The sequence below is a fragment of the Callorhinus ursinus genome, unplaced genomic scaffold (genome assembly GCF_003265705.2).
Source record: "Callorhinus ursinus isolate GAN/ISIS: 27379988/994484 unplaced genomic scaffold, GSC_fseal_2.0 scaffold3, whole genome shotgun sequence".
NCBI classification, from domain to species: Eukaryota; Metazoa; Chordata; class Mammalia; order Carnivora; family Otariidae; genus Callorhinus; species Callorhinus ursinus.
The window spans coordinates 81,516,013-81,529,031 of record NW_027397065.1 but is presented as its reverse complement, the minus strand read 5'-3'; the positions used below and the strand labels follow the sequence as shown (position 1 = coordinate 81,529,031).

The 13,019-nt window shown below is 38.8% G+C and overlaps 1 long non-coding RNA gene and 1 other non-coding gene across 4 annotated transcripts in view; one reads left to right on the top strand and one right to left on the bottom strand.

Moving 5' to 3' along the window:
• Window positions 1–13,019, bottom strand: part of LOC141372413 (uncharacterized) — a 35,390-nt gene that overhangs the window by 3,356 nt on the left and 19,015 nt on the right. The gene's annotated exons all lie outside the window — the stretch shown is intronic.
• On the top strand, window positions 1,435–1,538 carry LOC112820464 (U6 spliceosomal RNA). The gene has a single exon (XR_003207138.1). It is a non-coding gene; the product is annotated as a U6 spliceosomal RNA (small nuclear RNA).

Here is a 13,019-nt window from a genome sequence, read left to right as displayed (position 1 = left end):
AACACACGCCCCACTCCATCCAATCATCTGTGGCCAGCGCGAGAGGCCAGAGTGTCTGCCGCACCAATTCAAAATTTCTGGGAAGCGGGCGTGAGCACGGTGTGCCTTGAACCGTATCTATCGTATGTGGAGATTTTCACAGCTCAGGTGCACACCTGAGTGACCTTCCGCGATGGAAGAAGAATCTAGTTCAGAGCACCATATAATTAAGGTTAGAAATCTTATCAGTGAGCATCCTCACTGATAAAAATGTTAAGGAGTTCATTGGAGATAAGCGAAGACAAATGCCGGGTGGCACCCATGTCGCAGGGTAACCATCACACAAAGTTGCCCTCCTGAAATAGTTTTCTCGGTGGTCAGGTGGAAGATAAAAAGAAAAAAAAAGTTGCAGGTGCCCAGAGTAATTACCTTCGTGTGCAGGTTTGTTGCTGTTGATCTTTAAATAGCTGATAAGATACACATGTGGTATTTTAAAAATGCAGACCAGGGGCGCCTGGGCGGCTCAGTCGGTTGGGCCTCTGACTCTTGATTTTGGCTCAGGTCTTGAGCTCGCGGATCCTCAGAACAATCCCTGAGTGGGGCTCTGCTCAGCCGGGAGTAGGCTTGAGATTCTCTCCCTCTTCCTCTGCCCCTCCCCCACTCCCACCACTCTCTCTCTCTCTCTCTCTCTCTCTCTCAAATAAATAAATAAATCTTTTAAAAAATGCAGACCGGAAGTTCTGTGAGCTTTCCTGCAGTGTTTTGACGCCAAGAGGATGACAGGTCCTCTAAACCTTCCCTGGGTGCATTTTCAGCAACCCTTTTAGTCTGCAGTGGGTTAGCTCTGTAAAGCATTCTGCCTCAGCACTTCAACTTCAGGTTGCAAAGGTTGGATTTGGCATTGTCTCCTTCCTCCAGGTTCCATGATGACTTCCTTAATTTGTTGTTCTCTTTGTGCCTCGGGTAGTAAATTTCCATGGTGGTAGAAGTTGGCGCCCCCACTCTTAAGTGTCAGCCCGAAGGTCATCTCTGATTGTCTGGAACCACATGCACAGAATCCCAAGAGCTTTATCAAAAGTTAGTTTTATATTTACTGTAATGAAATATTGTTTTCCCTATGCCTATTATGACTTCTATAGGATATTATGTTTGTTAAGACACAGCCTGGGGCCAGGGAACAGAGTACCCAGACCCTCAGAAGCATAATCTGGTGATGGTTCTCATTGGTCAGATTGTGTTTGTGGTTTTCTAGCCATTATGTAAATGAAAACAGTGGGAAATCTTTGGAGGACCTCATGGTGACTATCAGGAAAGATAGTTTGGTATTGTAAATGGGTAATCCACTAAATTCATTTCTGGACCAATATGTATTGGAGACATTAAACTTATCTGCATTTCAAAGGTTAACGATACAGCTAAACTAAGCCAAGGGCAGTTTTGGCTTAAAAAAAGCGTGTGTTTCTGCAAGCACATATACTAAAATTGGGACAATACAGAGACGATTAGAGTGGCCCCTGCATGAGGATGACATGCAAATTCAGGAAATGTTCCATATTTTTATATAGTCAATAATATTGTAATAATGTTGTATGGTGACTGATGGTAACTACACTTCCTATGGTGAACAATGTGTAGAATTGTTGAGTCACTATGTTGTACACCTGAAACTAATATAACATTGTATGTCAACTATACTCCAATAATAAAAACTAAATAAATACAGAGAAGAGGAAATATTTCTTACAAGTTAATGATCACCAAGACCTAATGAAATGTGTAAATATACTGATCAATGCTATGAAAATCACAATAATAAAAGCAGTCAGACTTAAAGCTTTATTCCAATGACCTCAGTCATCAAGTTGAATATCCATGTGGGAAGAAGCAAGTACCATATAAAATGGATATTACTGGTGCTGTACCCATAGTTACTTATTGTTTACCCAGCGTTCCTTACTCCAGCTCAGGAAAAAAATAAGTAACTAAATATGGTGAAATAGTTTAAAAATGGTTCCAAACCATCTTCCTTACTGTACTCCTAAACCACCTCCAGATAATGAGACTTTCAATGTCAGTTTTTATGTTGAATGAGAGGCAGTGATAAAATGTTCTGACCAAAGGCATGTTCAAATGGATGAAACAAAATAGACTTTTTCAAATATTAACTGGAAAAGAATCTCTCTGCATAAAACCATTTAAAGAGGTTTATAAAGTTTAGGAATGTAAGCAAAGACACATGATGAGGGACAACCTCTTCAAAATTGTAATACCGCCTCCAAGTTCCTATTTGTAGATTGATGGTCCTAAGGAGATGCACAGTTAGATTAACAGAATCTTCAGTACCATTGTAGACCAACAGAGACCAGGAAGTTCAGCATCATCTATGTGACAGGCCAGAAAGCTATTAAATCCTTAAATACAGAGAGAATCAATTGTCACACTGAATTACTAACCTTGTGATTAATGATTGACTATCTGACAGCCACTTTTCTTTACAAGAGCGTCCTGTTTCACAGCATCCAGTCATATGTTTGGTCCTTCAGTGCACCTGCAGCCAACCTCACATTCTGTGTTTCCTCCCAAAAACTCTTTGGTCTCAAACTTTAGGCATAGTGGAAAGAGAATTTTTTGAATCTCTTCCCAAGGTTAAGCCAGGGATCTTCCAACATTATGCTTTCAAGAGAATCACCTTCCAAATTGACTATTTAAGAAACCCAGAGGGTCACATCTTAGTAATAGAGCTAAACTAGCTCAGAACAGAGGCTACTGCAGACCTACTCTTAAAGAGTTTTTCTAAAAGCCATGAAAAGATCAAACCCATCTGATCTTCCAGTAGCTTCACTGCTTCCAGAACAAAGCTAACGCTCTTTAAAGAAAGACAGCAAAGTTCAGATACTCAATAACCTAACATCCAATATTCAGCATCCAGTAAAAAATTCCTAGACATGCCAGGAATCAGGAAAACGTGACCCATAACCAGGAGAAAAAAAAGAGGCAATAGTCAATAAAAAAAAGATCCATCGATGACAGAGATGGTGGAATTAGTACACAAAACTTTGAATTATCTATTATAAATAAACTCAGCATATTTTTAAAAAATATTTTATTTATTTGACAGAGAGAGAGCACAAGCAGGGGGAGTGGCAGGCAGAGGGGAGAGGGAGAAGCAGGCTCCCCGCTGAGCAGAGAGCCTGACGTGGGGCTCCATCCCAGGACCCTGAGCCGAAGACAGATGCTTAACCAACTGTAGACTCAATATATTTAAGAATCTTTAATATGAATAGAATGGAAAGAGAATGAAGATACAAAAAGAACCAAATGAAATTTCTAAAGACAAAAATTAAATTGGTGAAATGAAAAAAAAATACACTGGATGGGATTAACTGCAGCTGAGACATAGGGAAAGAAAAGACCAGCGAACTTGTAGATGTAGCAATACAAACAGTTCAATCTGAAACATAGAAAAAAACATGGAAAAAAATGAACAAGACTTCAGTGACCTGGGGATAATATCAAGTGGTTTATTGTATGTATAATTGGAATCCCAGAAAACTGTGATTTAGTGGGAGGGGAGGTGAGGGAGACAGAAAAATATCTGAAGAAATAATGACTGAAAAATTCCAAATTTAATAAAAACTATGAACCTATAGATCTACAAACTTTAATTAATCCCAAGGAGCATAAACATACACAGAAAATCACAGCAAGGCACATTACAATTAAATTGCTGAAAAACAGTGATAAAGAGAAAATCTTAAAATCAGTCAGAGAAACAAGGCACATGATGTACAGAGGACCAAAGATAAGAGTGAAAGCAGATTTCTTTTCAGAAATGATGCAAGTCAGAAGACAATGGTATGGCATCTTTAAATTGCAGAGTGAAAAAGTAAAATCTGGGGTTGCCTGGGTGGCTCAGTCGTTAAGTGTCTGCCTTCAGCTCAGGTCATGAGCCCAGGGTCCTGGGATCGAGCCCTGCATTGGGCTCCCTGCTCAGCAGGGAACCTGCTTCTCCCTCTCGCACTCCCCCTGCTTGTGTTCCCTCTCTCACTGTGTCTCTCTCTGTCAAATAAATAAAATCTTAAAAAAAAAAGAGAAGAAAAAATAAAATCTGTCAACATAGGGTTCTCTATCCAGCAAAAATTTCCTTTAAGATGTTTAACTTAAGGGGTACCTAGCTGGCTCAGTCAGAAGAGCAGGCAACTCTTGATCTTGGGGTCATGAGTTCAAGCCCCACATGGGGTGTAGAGATTATTTAAATGAATAAAACTTTAAAATGAAATGAAATAAAATAAAATGTTCAACTTAAGGTGAAATAAAGACTTTTTACAATAAAAGCTGAGAGACTTTGTAATTGAATATCACTGAAATAATGTTAAAGGAAATTCTTTAGGCGGAAGAAAAAACCAGATGAAAACTTTGATCTACACAAGAGAATGAAGCACACAAGAAGTGGTAAATATGTGGGTAAATATGAAAGTATTTTATTTTCGTTAAAAAAATTCAACTATGTAAAGCAAAAATAAGCGAAATGTATGACAACAATAGCATAAAGGATGGAAGGGGAAAATGGAAGTATACTGTTATAAAGTTATTACATAGCATTCAAATATTATTTAAAGTAGACTTGGTAAGCTAAGGAGATATGTTATAAACATTAGCACAACCACTAAAAACTAAAATGTAGAAGTATAGCTAATAAACCAATAGCAGGAAGTGGGGGGGGAATGAACAGAGAACAGATGGGAAGAATACAGAAAAAACAGCAAAGGACAGACAGGCAAGTTGGGGAATTGTTAAGGAAAACAGCAGGCTGTTGAGATGCTATGCACCACAAGAGAAGAACAGCTATCTTTCAGATGGGCTTATAGTTGAAGAAAGCAATAATCAACTGAAGGAACAGGTAAGGATTAAAGAATCATCATGGAACAGAAATGGGAAGCTTTTGCTTTTTGAAATATTTGGACTCAAGATCCATCTCCCAACTTCTCAGAGTGTTAGGGGCTCCTGTTTGTGCCTACTCAGATTGATGCCCTTTCTTTCCTCCAGGAAGAGAAGTGTTATTTACAACTGTTGTGTTGTGGGCTCCTACGGAAATGTACTCTGACCTCTTACACAACATTTTTACTTAAGCCAGACCAAAGGAAAGAGTGGACATTGAGAGATCAAATGGCTGCCTTCCACTCTGTTCCCTTTAAAAATCAATACTTATTTTTTTCTTCTTAAGGAAGCTGCATCTGACTTTATGGAATTTGGCAGAGTTAAGCATCCTGTGCTAGTTATTTTGATATTTAAATATGAGTAAGATTGGTAAATGGCAACTAAAATGGAACCATTTGAGTAAGAATGGAAAACAGTGAAACAGAACCATATACGTTTTGTTAGATTTTTTGTAGAGCATTTTATCCACCTACTCCAACGTAGTAATGCAGATGAAAACATGAAGTTATGTGATCAGACACAATTTTGCTGTTCAAACATTTGTGGAGCTTTTCTATATAATTTCTTATTTTGAAGTGTTAAATCTGATAAAATTCCTTTATAATAGTGTTATATGGGGTCCAAATTAACATTCACCCTACAGATAAATTCTGATATGACAGGATGGATCATAGAGAAATATGTGTAGTGGACATGCATCTGCAGTTATGTGCTGAAATTAATCTTTGGATTAAGTTTAGAAAAGTGGAAGATTAGATGCATACCTTTTCATTTATACCTCATCCTTAGAAATGGGCCCATTCCCAGGCCAAATCCAAGATTATGTCTTAGAAATTTGTGCCCATATGAAGCATGCTTAAGAAGACAGTCCTTGCCATGAAGGCTGTTGACAGAATAACCTGAGCATGTCCAAGGCAGGTGTCTGGGCTTCTAATGTCATGGGAGACTATGTGCTCCCCGAATAAAATAAATTGTTTGATAATGCAATGGAATGACTTGTTAAAGAATTCAGTAATAAAAGTACCTTTCATGATTACAAGCTATATTGAATTATTTCACAAATATTCGCTTAGTTTATCACATGTGTAATTGTTGACAAGTTTTGGATAAGGAAATGAAGTTAACAGAGGCAAGCGACTTGTCTAGGAGCTCATGCTGACTGAGCACCAGCACGTAACAATCAATCGATATATTTTGCTAACTGGACTAATAATGTAGTGTAGCAGTTATTTCATTTCCTGCTTGAATTCTCACAAAATGTATACATAAAGGCAATCATGTCTGCCATAATATATGACAGCGTTAAAAAGAAGAAAAGCACAACAGAGATGTCACTTTTAGAAAACTTCTCTAGGACCTGGGTAGCCTTTTGAAGGGTACCTTTGAAAGCATAGCCTATGCAGGGGAACTGTCCCTGGTGCTGAACCTGCCATAAAGCAAGTAGGTCAAAGAACGGCCTTCACCAATTTTTTGTACATATTTTTTTCTGGGTTCCTATTACCAATGACAATACTATTTTTTTAAAGATTTTACTTATTTGAGAAAGCGAGAGCGAACGGGAGAGAGAGAGCATGAGCTGGGGGGAGAGGTAGATGGAGAGGGAGAGGCAGACTCCCTCCTGAGCAGGGAGCCTGATAGAGGGCTGGATCCCAGGACCCTGGGATCATGACCTGAGCCAAAGGCAGACGCTTAACTGACTGAGCCACCCAGGTGCCCCACCAATGACAATACTATTAATAAAAATTATATTTGTGAAATATTTTCCCATTTTGAACATTTTAAAGACTATTTTTTAGATTACAACCTTGTTATTTACACATTAAATTTACATTTTAAAGTGTAAATTCAGCATATTCTAGTACATTCACAAAGATGTAAAATTATCATCACTATCTAATGTCAGAAAATTTTATTACCACAAAAGGAAATTCTACTTCCTGTCTCTATAGATTTGCCTATTCTGGAGTTTTCATAAAAATGGAATCACACAATGTGTGACCTTTTGTGACTGGCTTCTTACTGTAACATCATGTTTTCAAGGATTATCCATGTTTTAATATGTATCAGTACTTTGTTACTTTTTATTGACAGGAAATAATCCATTGTATGGATATACTACATTTATTGTTTCTACTTTTTAACAATACTGCTACGAACCTCTGTGTACAAGTTTTTTTGTGTGAACATGGTTTCAATTCTCTTGGATATGTACCTAGGAGTGGAATTGCTGGGTTATATGATCTTTTCAATATCTTGAGGAACTGCCAAAATGCTTTTCCAAAGTAGATGCGCTATTTTATATTTCCCACCAGCCATGTATGGATATTCAATTTTCTCCACATTCCTTGCCAACATTTGTTATTGTCTGTCTTCTTGATTTTAGTCATCCTAGTAGGATGTGAAATTTCACAATTGTGAAATTGTGTCTCACTGTGGTTTTTTTTACTTGTGCTCACATTTCCCTAATGGCTAATGATGTTAAACATCTCTTTATGAATTTATTAGTCATTTGTTATCCTCTTTGGAGAAATATCTATTCAAAACTTTTGCCCATTTTTAAAAACTTGGGTGATTTTTTTACTGTGGAAGTGCAAGAGTTCTTTACATATTCTGGATCTGAGTCCCTTATCAAATATGCCATTTACAAATATTTTCTCTCACTCTACGGGTTGTCCTGTCACTTTCTTGATGTTGTAAAGGACGATTTTCAACACAGTGATCCTTCTCTGTTTCTTCCCAAACCTTCCCTCAGCAACTCTACAAGGGTTTGTTAATAGAATGTAGTAAGAATTCCAATATCTGTGCTCTTAATAGCACATTATGAAGCAGGGAACTCATTTACAGTACACTTGTTGGGAAATATCACATGAAAGAATATTTTTAGTGGTTCTCTGATAAAAGACTTGTTTGTCAAAGTGGATGATGCAGAATATATGACATCTGTTCCCTGCAGGAGAAGAGGCATGCCTCAAATGCTGTACTTTTCTCATTATGCTGAGCCTACTCTCCTCTTAATAATACAAACTCTGCTTGAAAATCTTGCCAAGACAAAAGAGAAGTAAATGGAAACATAAAACTGTTTTCTATCCTAACAAATATTAAGCTCTATTTCCAAATTCTGTTCTTTGGCAAGAAAATACATTTCTTTTACACAATCAGAGAGATTAAACTATTTTTTAATTGGAAAATATTACCTTCTGCAAGAATTTTTTCCCCTTTAGTGGAAAGCAGAATAAGAAAAATGATCTAGTAAGTTAACTGAGGTCAGATTTATGCCCTTGAAAGGTTCTAAATGCAGCATTTATCCAACACCAACATTGAGTTGAAAAAATATCTTCTAACCCTCATAGCCCTGAGCCAAAAATATATCTCCCCTCTATTGGCAGTTCTCCACTATGTGCTTAAGTTAAGAGAATCTTCTTCCTCCTGCTAAAATCAGTAATTGCTATCAACATAATTGAAAAATCATTCAAACATTTAAAGCTTAATTTGTTCATAGGGTAAATTATATTTATTAATACTTATTTTAAAATGCTTATTTTGTTGGACAGAAAGGAGACTGATATAGTAGTTTCAGGTACAAATATCTGAAATTCCCATTTAATTTATATAGCTTTCACCCTAGTATCCCAAAGTCATAACAGTTAGGGTCATTTATATTTTACCCAAATAAATCTTGTGTAGGTTTGCTTTTTGAAATAAATACATAGTGGAAGTCAGAAAACCTGAATTCTGTTTTTGTTTTAAGATATTTTTTCTTAAGTAATCTCTACACCCAATATGGGGCTTGAACTTACACCCCCAGATCAAGAGTTGTAGGCTTCACCTTCCAAGCCAGCCAGGTGCCCCCGGAGTTCTATTTTTGATGTTACCGTGATTTCTAGAAGACAGTGAACTACTGCTTTAATTTTACATCTTTTGAGGCTGCTGCATGAATGATTAACTAAAATCGGCTTTGAACTTTTCTCTAGTGCTACTACCAGAATTACAGTAAAGCAAGAGTTTTTCTTTTGTTTTGCATTGGGTTTTTTTGTTTTTTGTTTTTTGTTTTTTGGTTGGTTGGTTTTTTAAACACTGTTCCCTACTGGGTTATGGGGAATTCACAGTCAACAACAAAAGCCCTGACTTAAGAGTTGCCTCAACCAAGTCACCACTTGGGTCATTACCCTGATTTACGTAGCATCAGAGAGATGAGAGCATTCTAGAGGCCTGGGCTCTGTCAACCTCCACCCTCTCATTTGTCAAAAATTTCAGAGCAGGCACAGAGCTGATGAAGTTTGCAAAACCAAATTTTGGGAAGGATTCACTAGAAATTATTATGAGACCTGGGGAACAAATTTCCTATCACCTGGTGGTCTAGAGAATGTCATTCTGCTGGGATGTCTCCAAGAGCAACAGAGAGCATTGGCTAACCAAGTAACAATCAGACACCCCGAAATGCTACCAGAGCTAACTTCCATTAAAGGAACAAGGACGAAATTAAATTTCAAGAAAAATATTTTTTTAAGTTCAAATGAACCAAGCAAATATTTACTTCTTACTTACTGTGTGCCAGGAACCGGGCCAGTCTTTATCCAAGGAGATCACATTATAATGGAGAGACTAATGGAAAACAAATACTGATAAAGCTATTTTATACCTATCTACATTTGGAACCAATGGAAATGGAGAAATTAATTCTCACAGGGAACTGGAGCGTGGTAGAAGTTATAGTTTAAAAAGTAGGGTGAACCAAGTTGTGAAGAACTTAGAACGTCACATCAATAACAAACAATGGGGAACAATCATTTGAATTTTAAAAGAATGATTTGGGGGACACCTGGCTGGCTCAGTCTTTAGAGCATGCGACTCTTGATCTTGGAGTTGTGGGTTCAAGCCCCACACTGGGTGTAGAGATTACTGAAATATAAAATCTTAAAAAAAGAAAAAAAGGAATGACTCCGATTGAAGCATGGCAAATGGGATGAGATGGAGGAGAGATGCAGAGACAGGGAGACCAGTGAGAGGATTAACTGGAGATAGGAGGGAAAGAAGAGAGGGACTTAGTATAATGAGGCCTTTTTTGATAACCTATGTAAAACGGCATATCCTATAACTCACGACCTTTTACTCTGCTTTTCCCCCCATAGAACTTGCCACTAACACACACACACACACAAACACACACATACACACGCACGCGTGCGCGCATGCATGCAAGTATTAGCTATTGTTCATTTCACTACTGGAATATAAAATTCCTAGGGAAAGGGATATCACTGGATTAACTGTTGTATCCCCAGTGCCTACCGTGAAAGATGTGATGTAGGATGAATGAAATGGCTAACTTAATATGTGGATTTCAATATCAACTAAGATAGGAAATGTAGAAGGAAAGGAAGGTTTGCAATGGATTCAGTGTGAAGCATGAGGATTTCGAGGTGTCACAGGGAATACATGGTCTGGAACTTGGTAGAGAAGATGGGACTGGAAATTGACATTTGGAAGTCATGGGTGCTTAGGTATCAGTAAAATAACAAATTTCTAAATAAGGAGACATGATATACTTCATGTGGGTCTCGGAGTTCTGTGTGACTTCTGGTCACCAGAACTGTTATCTTCATCATCTGCCTCGCTACACGGGATTTGAAGATCCCACCTTACAGCTGCTAAGGCCATTGGGAATGCTGTTCTGTGGCCGTGCCAAATACACAGCTGCCTGGCTATCCCTGTCTACTCTGTGATTAGCTCTAGTTTATTTCAGAGTTCACAATGTATATATGTTTTCAGTCCTTTGGAGAGTTTTAATATTGTCTGCTGACCATGTCTTCTTTTCCATTAGCCCCTTGAAATAACTACTCCCTAAATATAAAACACACACACCCGTGCACACGCACACACACGTCCCTGATGAATCATTTGATAAACCTTGAAATGAACAATGAATACCACAGGAATAAGTAATTTGAAAACTCAAAAAAGATTCAGTGGAAATAGAGATGTTCCACAGTTCAATAGTCAAGACTCTTCAGCTGGCCGCCATGACATTTCTTGTTATCCAGGGTCAACCAGAGCTCACATATTTTTGTTCTTTAGAATAACAAGGGCATGATGGTTTTGTAGTAAGTGTAACCCATGCCTGTTCCCTTCTCAAGGTATTTCCCAATGTGACTTTCAGTTAACAATTACCTGGATGTGATAAGATAACTCGATTTGACTGCCATTATGAATGTATCTTGAGCTCTCAGACTTCTCACAGTGATTTGATAGCTCATTTCATTAGAAGAATAAACTATAGTATAATTCACTCCACTAGCTTTTAAGCAAATCTGAATCATACAGTGTATTAAATCTCATTAGGGGTTGGATATGGTGAATATCAAACATTTGTTATAGGCTAAGACTATTCTAAGTTAAGACTCATCTGTCGTTGTACAAATTAGATGGATTATAGTATTCATTTATTAGATGTTGTCATTACATTTCATTTACGATGGGATCATTGTTTATAAGACCATCAAAATACACTTTCCCAATGACCTCTATGGGTTATGCTCCTTTCAGGAAATGTTGCCACTTTAGAATGGCCATGTCCGTGCTTAGAGCAGAAGTAGTTCTGAACTTTCCCCAAATGTCAAATAATTGCTCTATCAGATACCCTCTGACTTCCTCAGCTGCCTTCTTCCCTCTAAAGGCACCACTCACCTCCTAGGCTGTGCCCCTTCCAGCACTTTTGCTGCATGTGGCAGGGTGGCTGAAATCTGAGTTGAAGGCCAAGGCTTGATGTCTAACATGCTTTATCGCTCCCCACCCCCCAACTTCTGGGCTTGGATGAAATGCTATGCTGTGCAGAATGGACTCTAGCCTCCCAGGTGGCCACTGAGGGGCTGGATGATGTGACCCAGTGCTGTGGGTGAGTCAGCTTTCTGTGGGGCGAATCTTGATGAAGAGGAAATAGGAGGTGGGGCTTGGGGGAGTCAGGCGGGCAGTGTCTTCCTCCCATGGAATCCTCTGAGATGCAGTTCTTTCTTGCAGCCCTTCTGGAGGCCTCCAATGTGCCAAGCAAGCATTGACTGACTTTTTAAAAAAAGTGTTTTATGGAGAGGAAGCCAGCATGGTAACACATTATATCACTTCGCATCACCTCCTTCCTTGGCTCATTTTTTTCCTTTCTCACATTCATTCTTTTGGGTCTTCATCTTCTGTTATGGACTGAATTGTGTTTTCCCCAAAATTTATAGGTTGAAGCCTTACCCCCCAATGTGACTGAATTTGGAGATGGGGCCTTTATGGAGGTAATTAAGGTTAAATGAAGTTATAAGGGTGGGGCCCTAATTAATAGGACTGGTAGCCTCTCATAAGGAAGAGACATCAGAGAGCACTCTCTCTCTCTCTCCATGTGTGCAGATGAAAGGTCATGTGAGGGCATAGTGAGGAGACACCATCTGCCAGCTAGGAAGAGAGCTCTCACCAGAAACCAGCCCTGACAGCACCTTGATATTGGACTTCCAGGCTCACTGTGAGAAAACAAATTTCTACTATTTGAGCTACCTAGTCTGTGGTATATTGCTATGGCAGCCCAGCAGACTAATACAACTCCTAAATCAAGTATAATGTTCTGCTTTCTTGAAGACCTGCATTAAGACAATGACCATAGGGACGCCTGGGTGGCTCAGTTGGTTAAGCACCTGACCCTTGGTTTTGGCTCAGGCTGGGATCTCAGGGTCATGAGATGGAGCTTCTCAACAGGCTCCACACTCAGGATGGAGTCTGCTTAAGACTCTTCCTCTCCCTCTGCCCCTCCCCCCTGCACTCTCTCTCTCTCTCTCTCTCTCTAAAATAAATAAATAAATCTTTAAAAGAAAAAAAGACTATGATCATAAAAGGGGTGCTGGGTGGCTCAGTCGGTTAAATGCCCAGTTCTTGGTCTTTGGCTCAGGTTGTGATCTCAGGGTTGTGAGATTGAGCAGGATCCTATGTCAGGCTCCATGCTCAGCAGGGAGTCCGCTTGAAGATTCTCTCCCTCTGCCTCTCCCCTGACGTGCCCTTGCATGAGCTCTCCCTCTCTCTCTCTCTAAAATAAATAAATCTTTTAAAAAACCATATAAAAAATAAAAAAGACT